At 38.8% G+C, this 24846-nt stretch overlaps 1 long non-coding RNA gene across 1 annotated transcript in view; it reads left to right on the top strand.

The window, feature by feature from the left end:
- Window positions 1-1571: 1571 nt before the first annotated feature.
- Window positions 1572-24846, top strand: part of LOC128633507 (uncharacterized) — a 115610-nt gene continuing 92335 nt past the window's right edge. Inside the window, exon 1 of the long non-coding RNA XR_008396930.1 lies at window positions 1572-1943. This is a non-coding gene — a long non-coding RNA (uncharacterized LOC128633507). The remainder of the gene's footprint in view (window positions 1944-24846) is intronic.

The following is a 24846-nucleotide window of genomic DNA, read 5'->3' as shown; positions in this document are numbered from 1 at the left end:
TACGCTTACTCAGACACTCTTTAAATGGCCTCCTTCCTGTTCATTTTTCTGATTTTTTCTTGGCTTTTCTATCTGTAAATGGGATCTAGAATTTATTATGCAATGATCCCACAGCGTTTAATCAGACTGATTAATAGAGTGTGTGTAGCAATCTCAGCAATACACTGCTTAAAGATCACAGCAGACCCAACCCAGGGCAAGAGTGCATGTGACGTTATTATTTGAGCTTGTGTGCTTGGAACAGTAGTCAGTCAGTAATATAATTGGAAACTTTGTTCAAAACAAACAACACTGAATCTTTCCAGCTTGAATTCCACTCTCGTTAAGTTGGCTTTGTTCTGTAAATGCATGCATGTGCATGCTCTGTATGGGTTTCCTCCTGGTTCTCTGGATTTCTCCCACCTACCAAAAACATGCTGGTAGGTGGATTAACTATGCTAAACTTCCTGCCTGAAGGAATGAATGATTGAAGGAAGGAAGGAAGGAAGGAAGGAAGGAATGAACCTGCTGCAGTGAGGAATCAACTTCCACAATTCTTACTGTTCCTTAGGCTTCAATTCATGAGAAGGAATACATCGCAGCACAAGCACTGACACTTGTCAGACTGTCTGACGTGCAGAACTCAAAAGGACAAGACCTCAGGTTCTTTTGGAAACACAAACTAATGTCACATTCAGTCAACCTATAAACTAGACTCTCTAGGAAATTTCACCCTAGCAACAATTCATCCAACTAAGAGAAAGCAAATTATTGGATTGACAGGACAGTGGTTTCATTTTGTTCCCTCGTAGAGTCAAGGGACCTGTTTAGTATGCGGCCCCTTGCTCTCAGTAAATACCCCCAGTCTTTCATCAGCCTGAGCGACATAAGCTGTGTGTCTGGATCTGGCTCAGTCTCCATCTCTCTCTTGTTCTCATTATATTTCTCTATTTATACCTCTCTGGTACTCTCGCACATATCCTGCTATTAAGTTTTGGATTGAGGCAATTAGTAGATTGCCTTGTAGAGCATGGATGCCATTATCCTATAGACAGAGCGCATTCATTGCTTGATGAAACTAGCTCTCGGTGTGTTTATTCCTTTGTCATTTGATCGAACGTGCAGTGTTAGTTATTTGAATTTCAAATTTCCATGTTCTCCATGTAGTTCTTTCAAATATGGAAGCGTTCTGAGAATGCCGTGGAGATGTTCACAGCATGTTTAATCTGGGACTGATTGTCTTCTGTCCGTGCGTGTGAATGATGGAGTATGAGGAAAGACCCCATACTCCAATAAATCCACCACACATATCCTTATCCATAGATATCCACATATACACAAACAAACATGCACGGAGACACACACACACACATCTATTCTGCTCTTCATGTGACGCTCAGTGTCTCCACCAACCCTCCCCTTCACTTCACTTCTTCTCTGATTGATGCCGATGGAAGAAGCATTCCTTCTCCCTTTTCCTCCCTCCCTCCTGATGTCCCTCTCTCCCTCCCTCACTACCTCCCTCTAACCCCCTCCCGTTGCGCTTTCTCTCTCCGTCTCTGCATCGCAACCACACTCGCTGGGTCTTCCTGAAGAACGGAAAGCAACGTATGCAGGCACCGGAAAAAGGGGGAAAGGGAAAAGAGAGAGAGGAGGAAAAAGAGGGAAAGTTGAATCCAGGGGATAAGCACAGGTGCATGCTGGCAAGCTCCAGACGGAGATGTTGGAGGTCCTACCTGTAAGCCGTAGCATCCGTTGAGGTGAGCTGGAATGACTTGAGTGAACAGAAGCGCACTGGAAACCCACTGTGGACTGCTCACTAGGAGCCGTCTGTGATCCCCCATACATACACACACACACGCACACACACACACCTACCTTGTTGATAAACTGCTAACCGGCTTCCCAAAGAGCATGACTGCCTTGGCTCTCACTGCCTGATGGATACAGAGACACAGAAAAAGGTAAGACTTCACTGCTGCCTGCTGGTTCAGCTGCTTGAACCTCTTAAATGCTAGTGGGAAAAAAAGTGCCATGTCTTTTTAGATTTTTAGATTTCAGCCAAACGATGGTACCAGTTTGTTGCTGTAGTGATGTGGCAAGTTAACTCTAATTATAGAGTTCAACGTATTCCGCTAAAATATATTTCGACACACTTGGACAGATATTTGTTCTGCATTCTGCGAGGGTGCTCAGACAAGCAGGAGCTCAGTAAGCATATTGCAGTGACAGAACTCATACTTGCTCTTAGTCAATTTAATATTTCAGTCTACCAGCATGGCTTGCTAGTAAACTGCACCTACAAAACGACACAATTATCTTCCCTATCTCTATGCAGGTATTTAGTCTTTTTGTGTTGTCCTTCCTGTCATTGATGTGACTTGAATCTGAAAGGAATAAAGAGTTCCAGAGAAGGTTGGAGGGGGGTTTCATTTGGAAGCAGGTAGAAATGCAGATCACATCTACAGGTTTATTCGAGAGGAAAATAGAAATATTGGAGATTGACACATTCAGTCGTCAATGTTCTAGCATTGCTAGCTGCTTGCCCTGCCTTCGCTTTAAGTGAGTTTCAGCAAAAAAAAAAAAAAAACAAAAAAAAAAACAGCTTTAGTAATTGCATATTATCTCAGTCTTATTTAATATACACCGGCTCCAAATGAGTTCTGGACAGATAATTGCTTATTACATTAAAAGACGTAAAAGCTCTAGCATATCTTGCTCCAGGATATCTTGCTGATCTTCTAAGGCAGTGCAGCCCATACCGAACACTTGATTTTTGTTATTATTATTATTATTATTATTATTATTATTATTATTATTATTATTATTATTATTATTATTATTAAATCTATAAACTCTAACTGACAGCTGTTGTCTGTTTCTAACCTGGTTGAAAAACAAGCTAGTATTAGCTTCCACTTTCTATGTGAATAAAAAACTTGGTCATGAGCAGTAAAAACTTGGTTGTTAAGAAATAGCTAACAGCTAAATAGCTAACAGTTAGAGTGAGATGGAGTATATTATTATTATTATTATTATTATTATTATTATATATATGTGTGTGTGTGTGTATATGTGTGAATTGGCTTACTGTATTAATGTATTCAGGCGTAAATTAGCTTAATAATAACGAACAATAATACCATTAAGTTATTCCTTATAAGTTGTTTATTTTTAATTCACGATGCATTAATGGTTTATAAAAAAAATTGGCTAATAAACTCCACACAGCATATGTCAAGATGAATTCACATTTTTCCTGTTTTGATACGAACGAAAAGCTGTTGTTTTAAGCGAGATGTGAGATCTTTTGAGATCATATGTAAATTGTGTAGCATGGTAATAATAGTAGTTTTTTTTTTTTTGTCAGGTACTGCTGGTTGAAATGATGGGAATCCAGCAGTACCCCATACATATTATTGTTTAACGCATTTAGTAAAGTGGACAGCTGGACATGGGTGGAAAAGAGCATCTAGGTTGGTATTAAATTAGATTAAATACTCTGTGAATGCAAACATGTTTGCCCATTACATAATATATGAAAAGTGTGTACAAAGGCGGCTGTACCTCCGGGCTCATTCTCCAATCTCAACCAATGAAAGTTATCCACATAAACCTCCAAAGAGGATATATTTGGGAGCAAAAGTCAGCACCATAATGGTTTCTTGGAGACCGAAATTGTGCAGAGGTGTTTGTTCAGAGGTGAATGTGCCTCTGTAAGAGCTTAGCTGCCCACCCTTGTTGGCCAAAACATACATCACTCCAATATAGGGCATGGTCCATCCATTTTACCTACTTTGAAGGGGGCATGTGGTTGCTGAAGCCCTCGGTGATGTCCCCAGTAGGAAATTTATTACTGAGATGAATACACACCTAAGGGTTTCTGGATAGTTGTCAATCCTTAAACTGGCCAGGCTACTGGCCAGGTACATGAGAAGATAGAATGTGGTTGGCTGTCCATTGTGATGCTGTTTCTGTTCATTCCAGGGATTTAGCCTGAGAGATAGTTATCAGTCTGGACACATACAACATGCTGATTGGGCACTACATGGCCTAAGGGAGGTCAGAAGCTAGGATAAAAATAACATCATGACTCCATTTTAGCATGTTGTGACTAAGGAGTCAGACATTATGATAGTTCAAGAAGCACATGATTTCAGTTTCTTGGGTTATATATATATATATATATATATATATATATATATATATATATATATATATATATATATATATATATATATATATATATATATATATATAAGCTTAATAATAAACAACAATAACCCTAAGTTGTTTATTTTTAAGTCATGACATCATTACATTTCTTATAAAATGCAAGCTAATAAACTTTATATAACATACAGTATGTCAAGGTAAAATCATGTTTTCTCCTGTATTGGTATGAATGTAGAGCACATGTTCTTCAATCACAGTAGGTATCCAGTTGGTTATAAAGCTCTAGCTCAAGCTATATCGTAGTGGAAACAGGAAGCAGTGTATTTACAAATCAGAGTTAATAATAAAGGAGTTCATTATTGAGCGAATATGAAGGACTTCTATGCATACAGCTGTAAATTACTAGCTAGATTTATAACTGACTACACTATATGGCCAAAAGTTTGTAGACACCTGAAAATCTGAGTCACCTGAGTCTGAAACATCTGAGTCTTCCCCAAACTGTTGATACAGAGTTGGAAGCACACAATTGTAGATGCTGTACAGCATTAAGATGTTCTTTTACAGGAACTAAGGGGCCCAAAGTCATGCCTCTGAACAAAGTGAGGTCTGTCAAGACATGGTTTGCCAAGGGCGGAGTGGGAGAACTCGAGGGGCCTGCACTGAGCCCTGACCTCAACCCCGCTGAACACTTTTGGGATGAATTGGAACACTGACTATGAGCCAGATCTCCATACCCCACATGAGTGCCTAACCTCACTTATGCACTTGTGGCTGCGTGGGCAAATCCCCAAAGATTGGAGGTTATTATAACAGCTAAGGGTAGATTAACTCTGGAATGGGATGTTCAACAAGCATATATGAATATGATGATCTGGTGTCCACATATTTTTGGCCATATAGTGTAGATACATATATGGTTAAAGAACATCTGAGATAGCTAAAGTGAAAATTTGTTTTTATTGTTTATTGGTATATTAGCATGTCAGAAAAGGGGGACTACAGTGGCTTAGTGGTTAGCATGTTTGCCTCATGTTGAGTGTTCGAATTCCGTCTCTGCCCTGTGTGCTTCCGGGGGTTTCCTCCGGGTACTCCGGTTTCCTCCCCCAGTCCAAAGACATGCGTTGTAGGCTGATTAGTATTTCCAAATTGTATGAATGTGTGTGATTGTGCCCCGCGATTGGTTGGCACACCGTCCAGGGTGTGCCCTGCCTTGTGCCCCGGGTTCCCAGGGATAGGCTTCAAGCTCCCCGCAACCCTGTGTAGGATAAGCGGCATGGAAAATTGATGATAAAAGCAAGAACCTATGTCAAAATGTAAATGTGCTCCAATCACTAGCGATACCAGATTAAAATTGCAATTGCAATGGAAAGACAAAATGGCATCCGCAGTTAACATTTAAGAAGTATTTGTCAAACAATGTCAAACCCTGGAGACAATAATTGGACATCATAGGGCCTACATCTGTACTCATATACGTCCCTGTACTTCAAACACAATCAATACAATGATGGTACCGTAATCGGACAAGTGAAAAACGAGTCATCAGCTATATTTTCTGCACGTTTGCATAAAAACTTTTCAAAGCGATTCTCCAGTAGGCTACAAAGCGACAGCCATATCAACAAGGCAATTTTTTACACAGCACAGTGTCATTGTGTTTCTGTCGATTGTCTGGCAGATTCACTGGAAGCCGTTGGCACAGGTAAACAGCACTGCAGCGCCATATAAAATCCCATTTCCAAAACACACCCACACAGGATAAAACTTGCTAATTACACTAATTATTCTGAAGGACATTTAAAAAAGGTAAGCAAGTACATTATTCAATGTGAGGTACTTCAGTAAGGTGTTTAGCCACTGCCATGCCTCACTCCTCAGTTCCATGCCACAACATATCTGCTGTTTACATACAGAAACGGATCACCTAGCTTGAAAGTATTTGAAAACATCATTGCTTAATTTATTTCCATGATATTTTACCCACTTTGTAAAAAGGTTCATTTTTAATGACGATGCAACATATTGCATGAATCCTGCAATAAGTTCCATCCATCCATCCATCTTCTATACCGTTTATCCTCTTCCGGGTCACGGGGAAACCTGGAGCCTATTCCAGGGAGCATCGGTCACAAGGCGGTGTACACCCTGGACAGGGTGCCAATGCAATAAGTTCCACTGTATTGGAATATGTTGGTTTACCTTTCTAGAGGTACAATATTTTAAACCACTGCCTACGTGTATATGCTTAGGAGAACAATAGACATTGACTAGATTTTTCGATCCGGCCAGAAACTGATTGGAAAAACACATAATATAAAGGAGGCTTGATAATGTAATTTTAATTTAAATGAGTGGCATTTTGAGAAATTTTGTGCTTGGGTATTTGAAAACACAAAACATTGGGTCATCGTTAACAATGAGATATTTAATAACAAACACATGACATGTCTGGAAAATTGTAGGCAGATGAATACAGGGATGTATACAGCGAGAATAGCTGTAAGAGATAAGAGGTGTAAGAGAATGCTCTCTGTGCTCTATGCTTCTCTAGAACTCGATTCGAATCTGGTATGATAGCGCTACTTGCTTGTGTTGTATCGCTTTAGGTGTATTTCCGTTATCGTCCGTAAGTCGCCTCGGATAAACGCGTCTGCTCAACGAATAACGGTAAACGTTTAGCATTATCAGCACACTATATGTTTGCATAATATGATGAAGTTGTGATCATCATGAGGTGGCACCATCATCATGTTTCAGGTTAGTATTTGTTTTAGTACCGATAAGTGTTGTGATGTTTAACGGCATTTTATATACAGTATCTTTATATAAAAAATGTATTGTATGTTTTAAAAATTCCTCATCTCTGTGCAGGAATCGGAATGATTGATTTCGGTGGAAGTTCTTTGAAACTCAAAATACAAACAAATACAGCCCTTTCCGTTTAAAACCATGTCCCCAAAAGTCATGAGTATTAAATGCCCTGACCTTAAAAAAGCTGGCCCCATCTTTAAGCTACTACAGCACAGAGTTAGACCAAATCCCAAACTCAAGTGAATATTTATACAGGGAAAGTTACCCATATTCTGAAGTGAGACACACTTTTGTTTTATTTATGTAAATGTATTTTTTTGTTGTTGTTGTAATGTAACGTTGTCTGACAAATTCAGTCATTAAGACTAAGTAAAACTTGGCACACTTAGCTTTATTTGCGTGTGCTTAATAGTTCATCCAACGAGTTAGACGAGCGATTTCCCCATACCATTGCTTTAAATTGTAACAGAAAATAAACAACATGTTTTTATTTATCTTTTTATTCATTTATTGGTCTTTCGTGTCAAACCGTTAACCAATAAACCAATAAATTTGAATTCTATCAGCCTAATCAGAAACATGGTGTGATAATGGGTACCTAAAAGGTCAGCTAATCATGACCATCACTAATTAAAATCATATTTGTTGTGTTGCCATGCTGATTTTTTTTTATTAATATATATATATATATATATATATATATTTTTTTATCACATGGAGCTACCCATGCAGTGCTACAGCTTAAGGTGGACTCATCAAACCCTCTGGCTTTCATCTTGTTATGAACCATCTCCAGCCTTGACCATATCACACTTCTCTTTTTTTTTCTTTCTTTTTTTCTTTTTTTTTTTTGAGAGAGAGATTTCCATTTAGTTCCCATGGAAACGCTTGGTAACTCATAACAGGATAGATGAAAAGACAGATATGGTGCTCCTAGATAAAGGCCAACGATGAGAGTCCACCTACTCAGAACTGAAACACTAGAAGCTCTAACCATAGGCAAAGAGCAGTTATTCACAACACATGCATGTTCCCTTCTCTTGTTCGATGCAGCTTGGCAACTTACTCAGTCTAATCCATACTTCCCTGCACTCTTTTCACTGTCTTCCAGATCCTTAACTTTGTCAAGAGGCTTGTCTCTTCCTCTGGATTACTTATGTAATGGTATGAATACATTATGAATACATTCAGTGTACATTTTTATTATAATATGAATCTGCTTGTGTTAATTGAGTTCGAATTTAAATTTAAGCAGGTAAAGGGGCATATTATGAACTCTATATAGGCACTATGAGGCTTTATTGTTGTGCCTGTGTAAGTGTATTCTGTATTCTCAGCAATAATAGTAACAAACAGTACTTTTTCACTGTCGCTAGGTTAGTACCATCTAGGGTAAACTTTTTGTATCTTTAGTGTGTATCTTTTATCTGGGATGGTGCATGTGGTGTACCTTTAATGAGCTTCTAGAATGAAGCCTTAAGTACAGTGGTCCTTCACGTCCAGGTATGTGCCTTAAATTATTTTCAAAGGTTAAAGACATATACTGCAGTTATGAAAGATGTACAGTATCCTTGATGGTACCACCTCAATGACAAGGAAATGCACATTTGGTACCTTTATTACCGAGTGTATGATGCCGATGGGATAGCTATTTTGGTAAGAAAAGTGGGGAAAATGACACATCAGGGGTGTGACATTTAAATCGACTAAAGCAGTGGTATTTTTAAATCCAATTTTGTTCACAATTATGCTTGCTAAAATGGAATGAAGATATAAAAGTTAGTCGTTTTCCTTTTTTTGTGGATGTACACTATTAATGTCACGCCACTTTGACATAAATGGGCTACTTTACTCGAATTCCACTCCCACCCCACCCATTTTTGCCACAGTTTGGTCACCTACCAATTTCCACACCATACAAAAACTACCAACCAGGGAGGGTGATGTCTGACATGATGCATACTCAGAGACATCTGAAGCCAGCCAAACGCATCTTTTTTAACTGCTGCTCATGCTGCATCACAGGGTAGTGTAACACCCTCAGAGAAAAACACTATCTGCCCTCTTGTCTTCTGTATATATGATTTCACAGACTCCCACGACTGGCTGTGTGACTGTGATTGACAGGGGAAAGAGAATATGCACAGTTTTGCTTTCTACACACCCAGACATGGATGGCTGTGGCATTGTTAGAATCTGAACTTGCCGTTTCCTGTGTATAGGGTAAATGCTTTTCTGTTGCACCACTCTGGAGTCCACACTTCTACTACTAAAATACAACAAAATTTTTGAATATAATAACAACTATCAATTCATAACAACTAACAGCTCAGCTGATGCGCCAATATGCATACACCATCCCATAATGATTTCTTGCCTACATAAATATGAGGAATTAGCTGTGTCCTAGCAGCAGAGGCGTATCCAAAGGGCAGGCGATTGCCCGGGGTCCCGCAAACCGGGAGGGGCCCCCCAGGGCTGATCATTTAAATAATCCGAAATTTTCATCTTAAAATAATCCGCAACATTTCAGCAACCGCCATAAAGTGGGCCCCTTTGCAGACACGTTTATTCTCCTGCGCCACCCATTCACACTCGAGTCGCGCAAGCTTTAATTCCTGCAAATGGATATGAAAAATGAACCTATCTGGCAGCCAGAAGCTCACGGGAAAACGACAGGAAGAGGAAAAGAAGAAACAGGACGGGGATAAGTGATGGAGATAATGACGGATTAATTAAGGATAATTAAAGAAAAACCTTATTATAAGATGAATTGTTGGTAATAGTTAGCCAGAGTTAGCAGGTAGTGTTATTCAGAGTAGTGTTAGCAGTTCTTAATGTGGGCTGAAATGTAATAGGTACCTGGAATGATGTGTACTATACAGGCGGCACCGCTTGGCAAGTACCGGTACTGTGTACTTTATATTAGTTAACACGTTATTTAACATTAGTTGAAGATAATCATTTTTGTTTCCTCACTCAGGTTTGATTTCCTATTTGTATAGCACACTATGGAAAAAAAAAATGAACATGTTATGTTCTGTTAGATGTGTTTTGACTACTTTTAAATATATAGTGTATAATTATATCCTTGGGAGCCTTTGAAATATTCTGCTTATATTTATATGTGTTTATGTATCATTTTATGTTTTCCCATAATGATGCGATGCTGTGGGAACAGCGCCCCCTGTGGTCAGCGTTTGTAGGGTAGCCCCTTTATTTTTCTATGTTCTTACGATTGTTTTCAATAAAGAAATGAAGTCTTCGAAACAAGTGTCTACTGCGATTCCTCCGTAGAAGTCTAGGGTCACAACAATACCTCTGCGTAACATGAAGGCATAATAACAACATAATTCTGTCAGAAGGGCCCGAGGCAAAATAAATGTGGCCCTTCTGAGAGATTTAGATCATCTAGATTCACCTCTAGGCTAACAATTCACATGAGTGAACACCTGCAAGAGTGCAGCTAACTATGAAACATCATTTGCTCTCATAATGAGTGCGATAATCTGCATTATTGATTCAAACTGCAGTAGAAGTAGAAGCACATCATGCTCATAACCTTGTAAACTAAGAGTGTATGATTTGCTTGAATTTGAATATACTTCATTTAAACAAGTTTCTAGTTACAAGAGTGAGCGTGATGGATAACTATGTGGAAATGTGGCTGTTGCAGCATGCCAGCATCCTTGCTTTGATTCTCAGGAGATCGATTAAAAGCATTTGGCAGATTTTTATTCAGGGCTCTGAAAGTACAGTACATGATCAAATCATGCTGGATGTATGAAAACACTAAATTGTGTTAATGTAACTCGGTTGAAACACGTGGAACCAACGTACACATTCGAATAAAGTCAATTCAATGAACTTTCTTTAGTGTACAGTAGTATAATGATGTAGCCTATGTCACATTATCTTTAGCTTACATTACATTATCATCTTATGATGACTATGTTGTTGTAATGCTTTTTTTTTTTTACATGAAGCTTATACTTTGTGATTTTATGTAATGGTGTTATTGATGATTCATGCTATATGAATTAAAAACACTCTTGGAATCACTCTTGGATGTAATATTATTAGGAGTTCAGTTTTTTCATCTAAAAGTGACACTTGTTCAATAACAGTACCTGAATGGTAACAATACCTGAATTAATACTTACTTAAAGCTGCAGTAGTGAAATTCTGCCTCTCTATCGATGTCTGAAATACAAAACTGCAAGTTACTCGCAGAGTTGTTTTTATTTAATTAATTACATTTTTTTTTTTTTTAAACATGGGTTGTGCTTCAGCACTGCACCTCTGTACGCCTGATAGTTTGAGGTTGTAGGTCAGTGGTAGCTCTTTATTTAAGGTGGTGTACTACTAATCAGAAGGTCGTGGGTTCAAATCCCAGTGCTGCCACTGCTGGGCCCTTGAGCAAGGCCCTTAGCCTTCCAATGTCCAGTTGAATAAATGAGATAAATGTCAAATGCCATAAATGTAAATGAGGTATACCTATCAGAGTTGCCAGGTCTGCTGATAATAAGCAAAGTCACGGGTTGTGGTTTTTTTTGTGGCTTGTTTTATAAAACATGGTTGCTTGTTAGAAGAATCTGACAAGCGACTTTGTTTTTTTTTTTTGTTGTTGTTGTTGTTTTTTTACATTTATGGTCACTATTTTCCCCTGATGCATTGACACTGTCTGCTCACAGCCTCACAATAATATCAGTGCTGTTGGTGTATTTCACCCTTCTACAATTATTACAGGTTATAAAAAAAAAAATACAAGAAAATCAGTATAACATACTCATGTATACTAATAGTAGTTATGGTTCTAATGTAATCTCCTTTTCCATCTCTCCAGTTATATTCTGCTCGCAGGTGACCAGAGATCAGTGGATAGTGCCTGTTCTTCCTATAAGCTTTGTTGCTGTTTGAAGAATTATATTTTTCAGTAAATAAATTCTGTTTTTGCTTTTCACACTGCGAGTGGTTTCAGTTTATGTTGCAGGCTCGTTTATTGAGTCTGTTTACATCGAGGCCGTGACAGCTTATAATAATATTGGGCTTGTTTTGGGATATTGCATCATTCTCCATCCATTTCTCTTCAAATCCCACTGAAGTATTAGTACGTGCTCTGGGTGGCTAGGACCATATTTAAATAAGTATTAATTCAGCTCTTAGTGCATGAATATTCATGTACTGTTATTGTAAAAGTTTTCACCTGATTCATGTTTTGGCTCATTTGCATGAGTGTATATATACATATAGTCATGTTCTGCACTAGTTGTCTTGCACTGTCTGCCTGGTCAGCTATGATGCAGAGAGGGTTAAGGGCCTTGCTCAGGGGCCTAACAGTGGCAGTTTGGCAGTGCTGGGGCTTGAACCCCCAACCTTCTGATCAGTAAACCAGAGCCTTAAAGTCTGAGCCACCATTGTTTCCCCACTTGGGTAACACGAAACACCTGTCAGTCAAATGTTCCAATATTTTTGCCTACAATTTGGGTTGTCTACTACAAAATGCGTTATGTTCTATGTTGTTTAACACTTCTAGAAATAAAATACCAGGAAATAAAAGCTGAAATTTTAAAAATTGTACAGTTCTGAAATGTATAGTCTCTAATTCTTACGTTCATCTTTTGATCTCAAACCCAAATGTGTTCAATCTACAGCAAAAAAAAAAAAAAAAAAAAAAAAAAAAAAGTGCTTGGCCTTGCTGTTTCAATAGTATCGAAGAAGACTGTATTTGAAATTGCACTATGATCTCACAATTAGGCGCCATGGCCTTACAAACACAAAGGGAATTTTCAGAGATGATTCATTCATCTGAAAGCCAACAAAAATTCTTTTTCATAAATAATTTGAAGTGAAGAAGAGTTTTCAGCAAAAAAAAAAAAAAGAAACGTCCTCTCACGTTCACGTGCTTTTATTTCCAGCAAATAAAACGTCTGAACGTGTAAATATTTGTACTAACATAAAAAACATTCAACAACTGAATAAAGCGGGGGGGGGGGGGGGGGGGGGGTCAATATTAAAAGGAACAGTCAGTACGTGGTGTCCTCCAGCTGCTTTAAGTATTACCGTGCATCTCATCCTCATGGACTGCACCAGACTGGTCAGTTATTGCAGTGAGATGCTACTCCAGTCTTCCACCGAGGCATTTGCAAGTTCTCGATCACGTCTGGGGAGGACACACGGTTACATGTAATTTTCCACTGCGAGGACAATCAGCTGTCTCCCTGTAGCACCGTCTTAGCCGTCTTACATTACAGACATTACAGTTTATTCCTCTGGACACATCTGCAGTCCTCATGCCTCCCTGCAGCAGGTCTATGGCATGTTCATGAAGGTGAGCAGGAACCCTAGGCATCTTTCTTCTGGTGTTTTTCAGAGTCAGTAGAAAGGTCTCTTTAGTGTCCTAAGTTATTGTAACTGTGACCTTAATCACCTCCCGCCTGTAAACTGTTCGTGTCTTAAGGATTGTTCCACAGGTGCATGTGCAATAATTGTTTATGGTTCACTGAACAAGCATGAAAAACATTGTTTAAACCCTTTCTGATAAAGATCTGTAAAAAGATTATCTTTAACATACATTCTCTTAAAAAAGGGATGTCTCATTTTTTGCGGAATATATATATATATATATATATATATATATATATATATATATATATATATATATATATATATAAACCCAATGGTGTAGTACGAGAAGAAATCTATGATCTTTAGATAGCCTAGGATTCACAGCTCATTATTAGCAAAAGATGGGGGAAAGAGATCACATGATGTATTTGTTACACCCCAAAACTAATCATTATTACAATAATAGTTCTCAGTGTGCTTAATATGCTCTCGCATTATTCTCTGTAGTTTTCACTAGGTCCTGTGTGAGCTTGAGAAGCTGAGAGAAGCAGAGTGGTAACCACACTAAAGCACTTAAACTCATGTTCAAACTTGCTTGAAGGGAACTTGAGGATCTAATAATAAAGGTTCCTTTTAGAGTCAGCTTTTGCCAGGACCTAAGGAACTGGCTGCCGGCATCACAGTTCACAAGACACAAGACAGTGTCAAGAGCTCGTTCAAGTCCTGTTAGGTACTTACTTAATAATGTGGAAATTGTGCTAAGCAAATGCCAAATGGCTTGCATCTCTCCCCTCATGAAGAAGTGTGAAAATAAACAGAGCCATAAAGCAAAATAAACTATTAACTATAGCACCTCAGTCTCCAATCTCACTGTACGGGTGTTCTGACTCAAGCTCCGGAGGCACAATGACTCACCTCGGCACATTTTCATGCACAGTTGGCATGTTTGTATGGATTATTGTCCTAGAGCTGGAGTAATAATCTCAACACACATTGCTTTGACTAATTTACAGCATTGTTAAGCGCTAAATACGCACAAGTGAAAGCATATGTAATGCATGCTGCATAACAGACAGGGATCAAAATGAATCCTTAGTTTCAACGTCATTGGGTTCTATTCCCAAAACCACAACAGACCAAAATACAGGCCAACATAAAAGAAAAGAGAAAGAAGTGGCTGGGTGAACTAATGGAGGTCAATCTCTCAACATACTAAAATCCACCTGCTAAATCTTTAATTACCATAAGGGAAAAAGGAAACATTGTGGCAAAAAATATAAAACTATCGGATTAAAATTTGAGCAGAATTTAATGGATTTCTCTTTGTACGTGCTGATTCGGAATGGCAGCTCTTACCATCTCCACTCCATTATCTATTCTTAGTATCTGAGTTTGTTGATGCCAGACAAACCTGAGAAAATACCAGGGCATTCGGGACGAGGGGGCTTCGATGGGTCTCTCTCACCTCACTAAAATAATAATAATCTTTTTAAAGAATTAAGCGTTAATAAAGTATCGTTTATTTCCCTTATAATTGTGCATACAGTGTGTTTGATCAGACTCCTTTCCCGGACCTCCAGTGGTAATTAAAGTTGGTGGCAGCTGGTTCATTTTGGGTTGTGAGTAGTGTAAAGAGAGGCTCAGATTTCATATTAACAGCCAAGAATTATTACAATAATAATTCATAAAACTAATAGCATTCAACGAGTGGAAGTGGTAAAATTTCTCACAACAAGGTCTGTCTATTCTGTGCGAAATTTCTCTGTGAGGTCCCGCTCGAATCCAAGATGCACGAGCTGGGCTTTACGAGTGTGGTTAATTGCTCCGTAAAAACGTTCTTGAGCACAGATAAGGAGTTCTCACACATGGCGGTGGAGGCCCCGAACGTGACAGCGAGTTTGCGTGCGGACAAAACACTGGACGTAGCTTCAAGTACTTTATGTTGTTCAGAGAGAAGTCTCCTAGTCATCATCTGCTGGCTTTCCTCTGTTTTGATTGTGGAGATATATTAGTTTGCAACGATGTATCCACAATGGTAGAATTTGTTGAATCCATGATGGGATTTATGGACTTTACCATATCTAAAAAAAACAAGGTATCATTTTCTGGGTCAAGAGCGGTAAAGCGCTGTGGCCAACTTTGAATTACGTTCACTGAAATGCACTTCGATTTCACCCAGGAATATGATCCAAAGCACTGAAGTGCAGCCTGCGTAGCTCCAATTTATTATTGATGTTGGCTCCAGTTGTTTCTTTAACTACATACTCAGTCCGGTTCTTATTTACCTGTCGGCTGTTGATCTGGCAAACCATTTCCTGAAATCCATTACTGTTGAATCATCAAGTGCAACGTTAAATATTTTAGAATAAAGTCAGCTTTGCCAAGTTTGCTCTCACAACCGCACTCAACCGTTATTTACGTCACTGTCGTAATAGGTAATTGTCTGATTATGGCATGTATGTCATGACATTAAGCATTTTTTTGTCAACTTCTACTCCTAATCAGTAGAACTAAATTAATTTATATAATTAAAAATATATATATGTGGTTAATTATTAATATTTCAAGAAGTAAGAGGGCACATGTGCTGAGGCCCAGTGGCTGAAATCGCTTTCGGGTGTGGGGTGGGGTGCTTACCAGAGGTGAGGTGGGGGGGGTCAACATAATGGTGTTCAACTGAACTAGACGCAAGCAGGACTGATTACTGCAAACCCAGTTCAATCAAATTAACACTTAAATAGAACTTTTACGACAGCGTGAAGTTGGTTATAAGGTCTGACCGACTAACATCCATTTGATCATGCAGAGATGAAAATGACGAATGACGAAACCCATCGCTAGAATTTGCATATGATGTTTATATAATCAGATTTGACCCCGATTAATACATAGTGCATTCTACTTATATGTTATGTATTTTACTGTATACATAGTATATCACCTACTCATTCTTATAAAAATCTGTCGGAGCAATGAAAAACAAGGACGGTAATGTATTTTATATGAATGAAACTGTACAATCTTTTAAAGTGTAGTATTCGTAGGAGTGTGTGATATTTAAATTCAGCAATATCCAATTAACGAATAGTTTTAACTTCGTTAACAAAGTATGAAAACTACAAAAAGTAGTAGGAATCAGTTAGTAGCAGATAGAAGAGAGAAACATTTAAGTGCACTACACTATAACGTTTCACATTCCTTGTTACTTCATGAAAGGCGTCGGATCTTTAGAAAATTCCACTTTGGAGCCAGCGGGCACCGTGTCCTCGGATCCCTTCATTTAGCTAAGTACAACGATTAGGCTAATAACTTACATATGCTTTATACTTGCTGGTCACAGTAATGCATTTTGTCCATATGAGATACAGTATCAGATCGCTAACATGAGCAAATGTAATCATCTGCATGCGCAATATTACAAAAGCACTGCACCTTGAGACTAGTCATTTCATTATTTATCCAATGGAGCTGATACACACAGGATTATACTGGTGGTACTAATGATCCTATAATTCATACTGTAAATCTCAGCAAAATTTTTACGGATTTCTTCCTTTACTCCCTTAGTCCGAGCTGTGGCCTTTGAAATCTACACACCTTAATTCTCGGTTCTTAGGATATGAGTTTGTTATTGCAAAAAAAAAAAAAATACTTATACAAATACACAGAATCGTGAATACATTAGAATCCAAATACATAATGAGTTACAGCAAATGAGAAATCTCAAAGACAAATTAGTTTTTACCGTATTCAATTCCATTTCATTTGTATAGCGCTTTTTACAACGGACATTGTCTCAAAGCAGCTTTACAGAAATATATAAACACGGTATACCGATTTTAAATGTGTGAATTTATCCCTATTGAGCGAGCCGGTGGCGACGGTGGCGAGAAAAAACTCCCTAAGATGTTGAGAGGAAGAAACCTTGAGAGGAACCAGACTCAGAAGGGAACCCGTCCTCATCTGGGTAACATCAGATTGTGTGAAAGTAAAGGGAAGTTCATTATGGTTTAATATGAAGTCTGTTTGGCCTTAGAAGCAACCGTAGTCCCAACAATCTGGAATTGGAGTAGATGAGAGCTCCATCCAGAGGTAGGTCATTATGTATGACATTAAACTCTGAAAATTGACATCTGCATACTCTGCTCACACTCAATCGAATCGATTGATGCAACCCTGGCAACACGGACAGCAACCGTCAGAGAGATGGAAACCAGCCTCTCGGAGCATATTGTCGGGTTAATTCAGCTAGAGAACGATGTAAAATCTCTTCAGTCATAACTGATGCGTATAGAGACGGAAAGCACGGCGATGACTCGAAGACAACGTAGGAGACCTGACATTTCGCTCAAAGCACCAAAAGATACGTGTGGTAGGCCTACCCGAGGGCATTGAAGGAAAGAATGCTAGGGAGTTCATGGACCAACCTGTTTTCGGAACTTCTTGGCGACTCTCTTTTGGAATCACCCGAGCTGGACTGCGCCCAAACCTCATCCAGAAGAAAATCCACGTCCACTGATCATCAGATTTGGGCGATACATTGTAAAGGAAACTGTCTTGAAATGGGCTAAGTCCCATAAGGACATTTCTTACAACAGCCACTAGATCTAACGTGTGTCTTTCAACAAGATCAAGAGCCTACTTTACAAGCAAGGAGTACGTCCCATTAATGTCTTTGCTTTATTTTGATGCTGCTCATCAATCCCCAAAATGTATAGTGTATCGGTCGCATGTTGTTAATTATTCGGTGACCGCTTACATATATGCTGTACCACCTTGACTTTGATGCCAGTGCCTTCTTGGGGTGGGCTCTTTACATGACTCCAAATACAGCTTTGTATTTCTTTTTTTTTTTTTTTAATTAACCATTATTATTTATTTATTTATTTTCATTTTAGATACCTGCTTTGGGTGTGTATTTCAGCTTTCGGAACTGACAGTACTACACGGTTAATCGGGGGTGTAAACTGTTGTTCTGGCTTCCTGTCATGTTCGAAAAGACAAGCATCAAGGGGTTTATTTATTATTTATTTTTTCCTCTCTGCCCTCTCCTCTCCATCCTCTACATCCTCTCAATACGTATGTCTCCAATAGCTGTTCTTTAATGCTTATACAATACCAAAGAACAGCCTTTTCTCAGATTTTCCTATTTCTATAGCGACGTAAATGACTAGTCCCGAAGCGAATACACAGGGACCAGCTGGTCACATGTTTAAACTGGTTACTTTGAATATGTGGGGTCTAAGTGGCCAAATTCAACGACCAAGGATGTTTTCACACCTAAAGAATATGTTTACAGATATTGCTTTTGTGCAGGAGACTCTCCCTAGAAGTAATGACCAGGCCAGGCTTCGAGTCATGGGTAGGTCAAGTCTTTCATTCAAATTTTAATAGCAAAGCTAGAGGCACTGCAATTTTAATACACAGACGGATAAAGTTTGTTCCAGATAATATATGGCGGTCGATATAGTGCTTCCCCATACATTACGTGGCAAAACTAATCCCTCCAGCCGAGCTCGCGTTTCACGTGTCTGCCACAGGTTTCTGGAATTTAGGGGTACACATTTCAAACTCAGTCAAACCACTACACAAAGATAATTTCATGAAATTATTGGATTGTATTAAAGAAGATCTTCAGTGCTGGTGTTATGAATCTTTGGAGGGAATTTGGGACTCCAATTCCCAGCAGCCTCTGCACCCCTGCCTCACAGTCACATGACCACCTGCACCTGACACTCATTCGGGTAATCAGCACTCGGTGTCGAGATGCTAACATCCAAAAAATCTATACATGCTGTAATTCCCCAGAGCTTAATTGGGGTTACTTGTGTATTTGGGGTTTACTCCTGTGTGTCTTCTTCACTACCCGCTCCAGTTTTCGACCCTACATTGCAGTGCCCCTCTAAGTCCACTCAGAACCCAATTGTGCTCTCCTCATTAAGAATCTGGAACCAGTTTGGCTGGCATTTTAGATTAAACACATTGTCCACTTTCATGCGCATCTGTTGTTACCATCGATTCGTACCGCCTACCCTACATTCGACTTTTACACAGTCTCATGGTCTTTTCTCCAACCACACATTTGTGTCATTTAACGACTTGTTAAGTAGATTTAATATCCCTAAATCCGATCTATTTAGCTATTTTCAATGACATGACTTTGCCAAAACACACTTTGCTTCCTTCCCTCACCAACCAGAGAAAACTTTGATAGAAGATGTAACGTCACTTCCGAAATCACGCAGCCATACAGCCTCAATATATGACTCCTTACACTCCTCCCAATCCCCTCCTCTTTCAGGTCTCAAGGAAACCTGGGAGCAGGAGCTCAGATTAGTTCTTGATGGGGACCTGTGGAGTAAGGACCCTTGCCAAAATCAATTTTATTTGTATTTGTGCTCGCTTGAATCTTATTCAATTTAAAGTTGTTCTCAGAATTCATTATACTCAAGCAAAATTGGCAAAACTTTCCTTAACAAAGGATGACCGTTGCATCAGATGCTCGCTATCCCTGGCAGACCATACTCACACGTTTTGCACATGCTCGAAATTTAATTCCTTTTGCTTGATTTTCTTCAATACATTGTCAAAGGCCCTTAATATCCTTCTGAAACCTTGCCCAATAATTGCAATTTTTTTAGTATCTCTGGTTGATTGCTTGTACAACAAGTGCCAAGCTGATGTTATTGCTTTTGCTTCATCGGTAGCCAGAAGACGAATACTACTGCATTGGAAATCCTCGAGCCCCCCTTCCCAGCACGTCTTTGTTAAAGGATTGAATGTCTTTCCTACACCTTTTAGGACACACCATTAGGGGATCTATTTACTCATCTTATAAAACGTGGAACCCTTTCCTCTCTTTTGTTGAGACATTACCATCATTAGAGATTTGACCCTATATAAGAAATATTATTCCAGCCCCTATCCTTAAATTTACAAGTCATAATATTTTATACAAACTTAGTTGCACAATATGTTAATTTGAAGTTAGGCCATGTGTCACAATTCGGATGGTTGAGCCAGAAGCAGATGCAGACGCAGATGCAGATGCGGACATTTATTTAAAGAAACGTACTAAGAAACAAATACACTATGACAACCTTGAAACACCCTGTGGCAAGAAACAAACATCGAGACATGAACAACAGGAATCTAAGACAACGAAAGACAAACTAATGGTGCAGACAAGGACTATTTATACCCATGAGTGCTCATTAACCAAAACATGAATCAGGTGCAGGTGGTCATGTGACAACTAGTGCAGTGCAGTGGCTGATGGGAAGTGGAGTCCAGAGTTTCCCGATACGTGACACCATGCTGGAAAATACTGCTTTCTGTTGGAGTCATAATTATAAAAGGGTATCGTTAGGACAATTAGAAGAAAAAAAAAAAATTGCATTAGTATTCCATAAACATTTAAATGAAAACAAGTTGTGGTATTTGCCTGGCTATCATATGCCGTGGTGTTTCTATAAACCAATGATGAAAGAATGAAATCACTAATTAAATGGCCATCTATCAGATTGAAAGTGACATTACCCATCTTATCGGGTGTCATCCTGAGACCGGCAGGAAAACATCCATCCACTCAGGAAAGCATCACATAACACTATATTACATTCACACCTTGATTTATAGGAGTTCCTTTTTCGCTCCTTCTGTTCGTGTGCATGACTATTTTATTCCCTGCTTTATCACAGCGGTCTCAACTCTGTCTTGCATTACCAATGATCTCCGTTTTGACTTTGCTCCTTTGGTGTCATTTGTTTAATTCAGTCTTAAGGGTTTCCATCTGTAAATCTTGCTTGCTGCATACCACCATCTGTCACTGCCTTTTCCCCAGAGCCTTTCACTGACTTGCTTTCTCCATTTACTCTTACAGCTCTCCTTGTATGCAACAAGCCATATTTGAGGTTTCAGAAGCAGGGCCAGAGATGCACAGTGTGACCGTACTAGCTAAGCAGGCATTTTGTGAATCGCAAGAAAGGCTTCTCTGAATTCAGTCTTGTTTGAATCTATTGGTCTACAGAATGGGATTAGTATTGTTCAAATCTCCGGTCGCGTAAAGGTAGCTGCTGCTATGCAAACATTCTTATATGTGCTTATGAAATACAGTACAGTGTCTAGTATTATCACAGTCATAGCGTATGTGTCTCTTTAAATCATTTTTATCTCCTTCATCCAGGTGTAGAAGTTCATTGTCACGGACTCTTTAGACAGAAAATGTCACCACTGGGGCATAAACACTCCCCTTGGTCACAGTTACATTCATGCAGGTTTAGGTATGTTCTTGTGGGCATGCTGTACAGTTCCTTACAAAAGGATTCACCCCCTTATTTGGATTTTATGCAATCTAGCTAACAAAATAGTCCGAATTGTTGAGGTGGAAAGAAAAAATGACTTTGTTTTAAAAAAAGAACAACAAACATTTAAACTGAAAAGTTGTGAGTGCATATATATTTGCTATAAAACTCCTATATAAGATCTGGTCCAACCAATTAAAGTTGATTAAGGTCCACCTGTGTGTACGTGTCACATGATCTGTCACATGATCTGTCACATAATGTCAGAATAAATACGCCTGTTCTGAAAGGCCCCTGAGTCTGCAGCACCACTGAGCAAGCAACATGAAGACCAAGGAGCTAGATCGTGAAGTATAGATGAGGGTGTGTCATAAAAAAAATATCTCAAACTTCCCATGGAGCACCGTTAAATCCTTTATAACAAATTGGAAAGAATATGGCACCACTACAAGCCTGACAAGAGAAGCAAACCTAACACTTCTCATCACCCCAAGAATATTCCCACAGTGAAGCATGGTGGTGGCAGAATCATGCTGTGGGGATGCTTATCATCATTCTGGATTGTTACTCTTCGTAACTGTTCAGGATTGGAGGAAATATGGATGGCACTAAATACGGGGTAATTCATAAGGTAAACCTGTTTCAGTCTGCCAGAAATTTAAGACTGGGATGGAGATTCATTCCCCAGCAGGACAATGACCGTAAACATACTGCTAAAGCTACACTGGAGTGGTTTCAAGAGAAACATTTAAATGTCTTGGAATGGCCTAGTCAAAGCCCAGACTTGAGAATCTAATTGAGAATCTGTGGCATTGCTTGAAGATTGCTGTATTGCAACACAACCCAGCTAACATGAATGAGCTGGAGCAGTTTTGCTGCAAATCTCCTGTTCTACCACATCTCAGTGGTGTTCTGCCGGATTGAAATATGATGACTGACGAGACCTCTGAAATGCACTGAACTCATCTTCATGTTCATGGAACCTGGCCTCATCATATTGGAAGTCATAAGATGGTCAGCAATAATACTCAGATAGTCTTTGGCATTCAAACAATGCTTGATTCATATTAACGGCCCCAAGGCATGTCCAGAAATCTTTCCCCACACCATTACACCACCACCAGCAGCCTGAACTGTTGACACAAGGCAGGTAGGATCCATGGATTCATGCTGTTGGTGGCAAATTCATTATCGTCAATTGTCCAGTTTTGGTGAACCTCTGTCCACTGTAGCCTCAGGTCACTGTTCTTTCCCTGTCAGCTCAAACCAGTCTGGCCATTCTCCTCTGACATCTCTCACCAATAAGGCATTTCCATCTGCAGAACTGCTACTCACTGGATGTTTTTTGCTGTCGTTGTTTGATTGATTGTTTTTCCACACCATCTTATGTGAACTCTCCGGAATGTTGAGTCTGAAAATCCTTGGACATCATCAGTTTGGTCAAATTCTCTGAGAGCACATTTTTGATATTTGATGTGAACATTAACTGAAGCTGTTGACCTGTATCTGCATGATTTTTATGCATGGTTCCTCCAGATTTTCCTAATAAAGTGGCCAGTAAGTGTACATTAAACAGCCAATCCCATTAATTCTATTGGGTACTGTACTTTATAATGCCCAAAATTATCTTCTCCTTTAAATATAGACCTAATTATGAAATTAAAAAATAATCCAAACGTAATCAGGCTAGATTACACTCGGGTAATTCAACCTAACACATTAGCAAAGCATTTACATTTTTCAGACATGCAATTTGCATTCAGTCCCTGATTACATTGATGAGAAATGTTAATGAAACTGGCAAAAGGCCACTTTTTATACTTATGTCTGTCGTAATATGGTAATTGGCCGGCTTAATTAATACACCTCATACTCCCAAACCTACAGGAGACTGCTGCATATTTAGTAGTCAGTATCATTTTTCAAGGCGCTATTCTAAAACAAAATATTTCACACAGATTTGACATTTTTAAGCTATTTGCAACTACATGGTACACAGAGATGTCGCTGAATTGATTCTTCAGCTATTAATAGGCTTTAATCTGATCAGTCAATGGGGTATCTCATGTCACGAGTCGCCACAATTTGGAAATTATGCCCTTTCCCGAGTGTGCATTGCAACTCCAATCCTGTCAGTAAACCTCTTCTGAGTGTTGCTTTAAATACCTTTAAAACTCTCAACTACAGCCATAAATTATAGAAACTTAGAGTCATGAGTCATATAATAATGTGCAAGAGATGACAATAGCTGGCAAGTTGTTTGTACAGCTATTTACGAAGCAAAGAACCTTTATTACCTGCGTCTGGAAGCTTTTAAAGTAACATGTCTTGATTAAGGGTTTGCAAATGTCAGTGAATCATTTGGTGAACATTATGCATTGTTGCTTTTTGCTAATGATTTTTTTTTTTTTTTTAAATTGTATCCTTGTTTCACCCAGCTTGCACATATATATACTCACCACTAAACGTTGGCTTATTTCAAACAGTATACTGTATGTTGATATATTGAGTGCCAGCATTATGAACGCTGGTTAACAGGTTCCTGTATACATATATCAGTCATGGGTTTAGAGGAAGTCTTTGTAAGTCAGGGATTATATCGGTGCATGACATTTATGTATAAATGCACCCAGAAAACTATGGATTGTCATTTGCAGCGAATATAAGGTGAATGAATATAAGATGAATGAATATAAGATGAATGAATATAAGATGAATAAACTATTAATAAAATAATCACATCATCCACAAAGAGGTTTTCATTTTTCCTCCCAGAGATAATGCCATCTTGAGGCCAGACTACTGTATGGATAAAATGATCAAAAACACTAACTTAAAGTGAGCTGTAAGACTAAGAGGTGAATGCTTGGTCACTTTATCCGATAAACCATTGGCACATTTTCTTTACGGAACAGTGCAAAAAGAACAAGAAAAATGGTATTCTTTTAAAACAGCTTATATTGGGTGTGCATATAGGATATGGTCCAGATGCTACTGAAAAATCTGCATCACAGTGACTTCTATTCAAGTGTGTAAATGTGACAATCTGAATGGTCTGATTAACTTAAATGGATGCATAAACCAAGACTGAATAGAAGAACCTTTCTCCCATAAGTCACTGACATATCTTTTGAACACAAGCCACCAGGTCTGAATACAGCCCTCAGATCATTGAATGTATGCTCGGTTGTGAATGTAATTCTCACAGAACAACACTCTTCTCCTA

This window comes from Ictalurus punctatus, chromosome 8, assembly GCF_001660625.3.
Source record: "Ictalurus punctatus breed USDA103 chromosome 8, Coco_2.0, whole genome shotgun sequence".
NCBI classification, from domain to species: Eukaryota; Metazoa; Chordata; class Actinopteri; order Siluriformes; family Ictaluridae; genus Ictalurus; species Ictalurus punctatus.
This window is presented reverse-complemented; position numbering and strand designations above follow the sequence as displayed.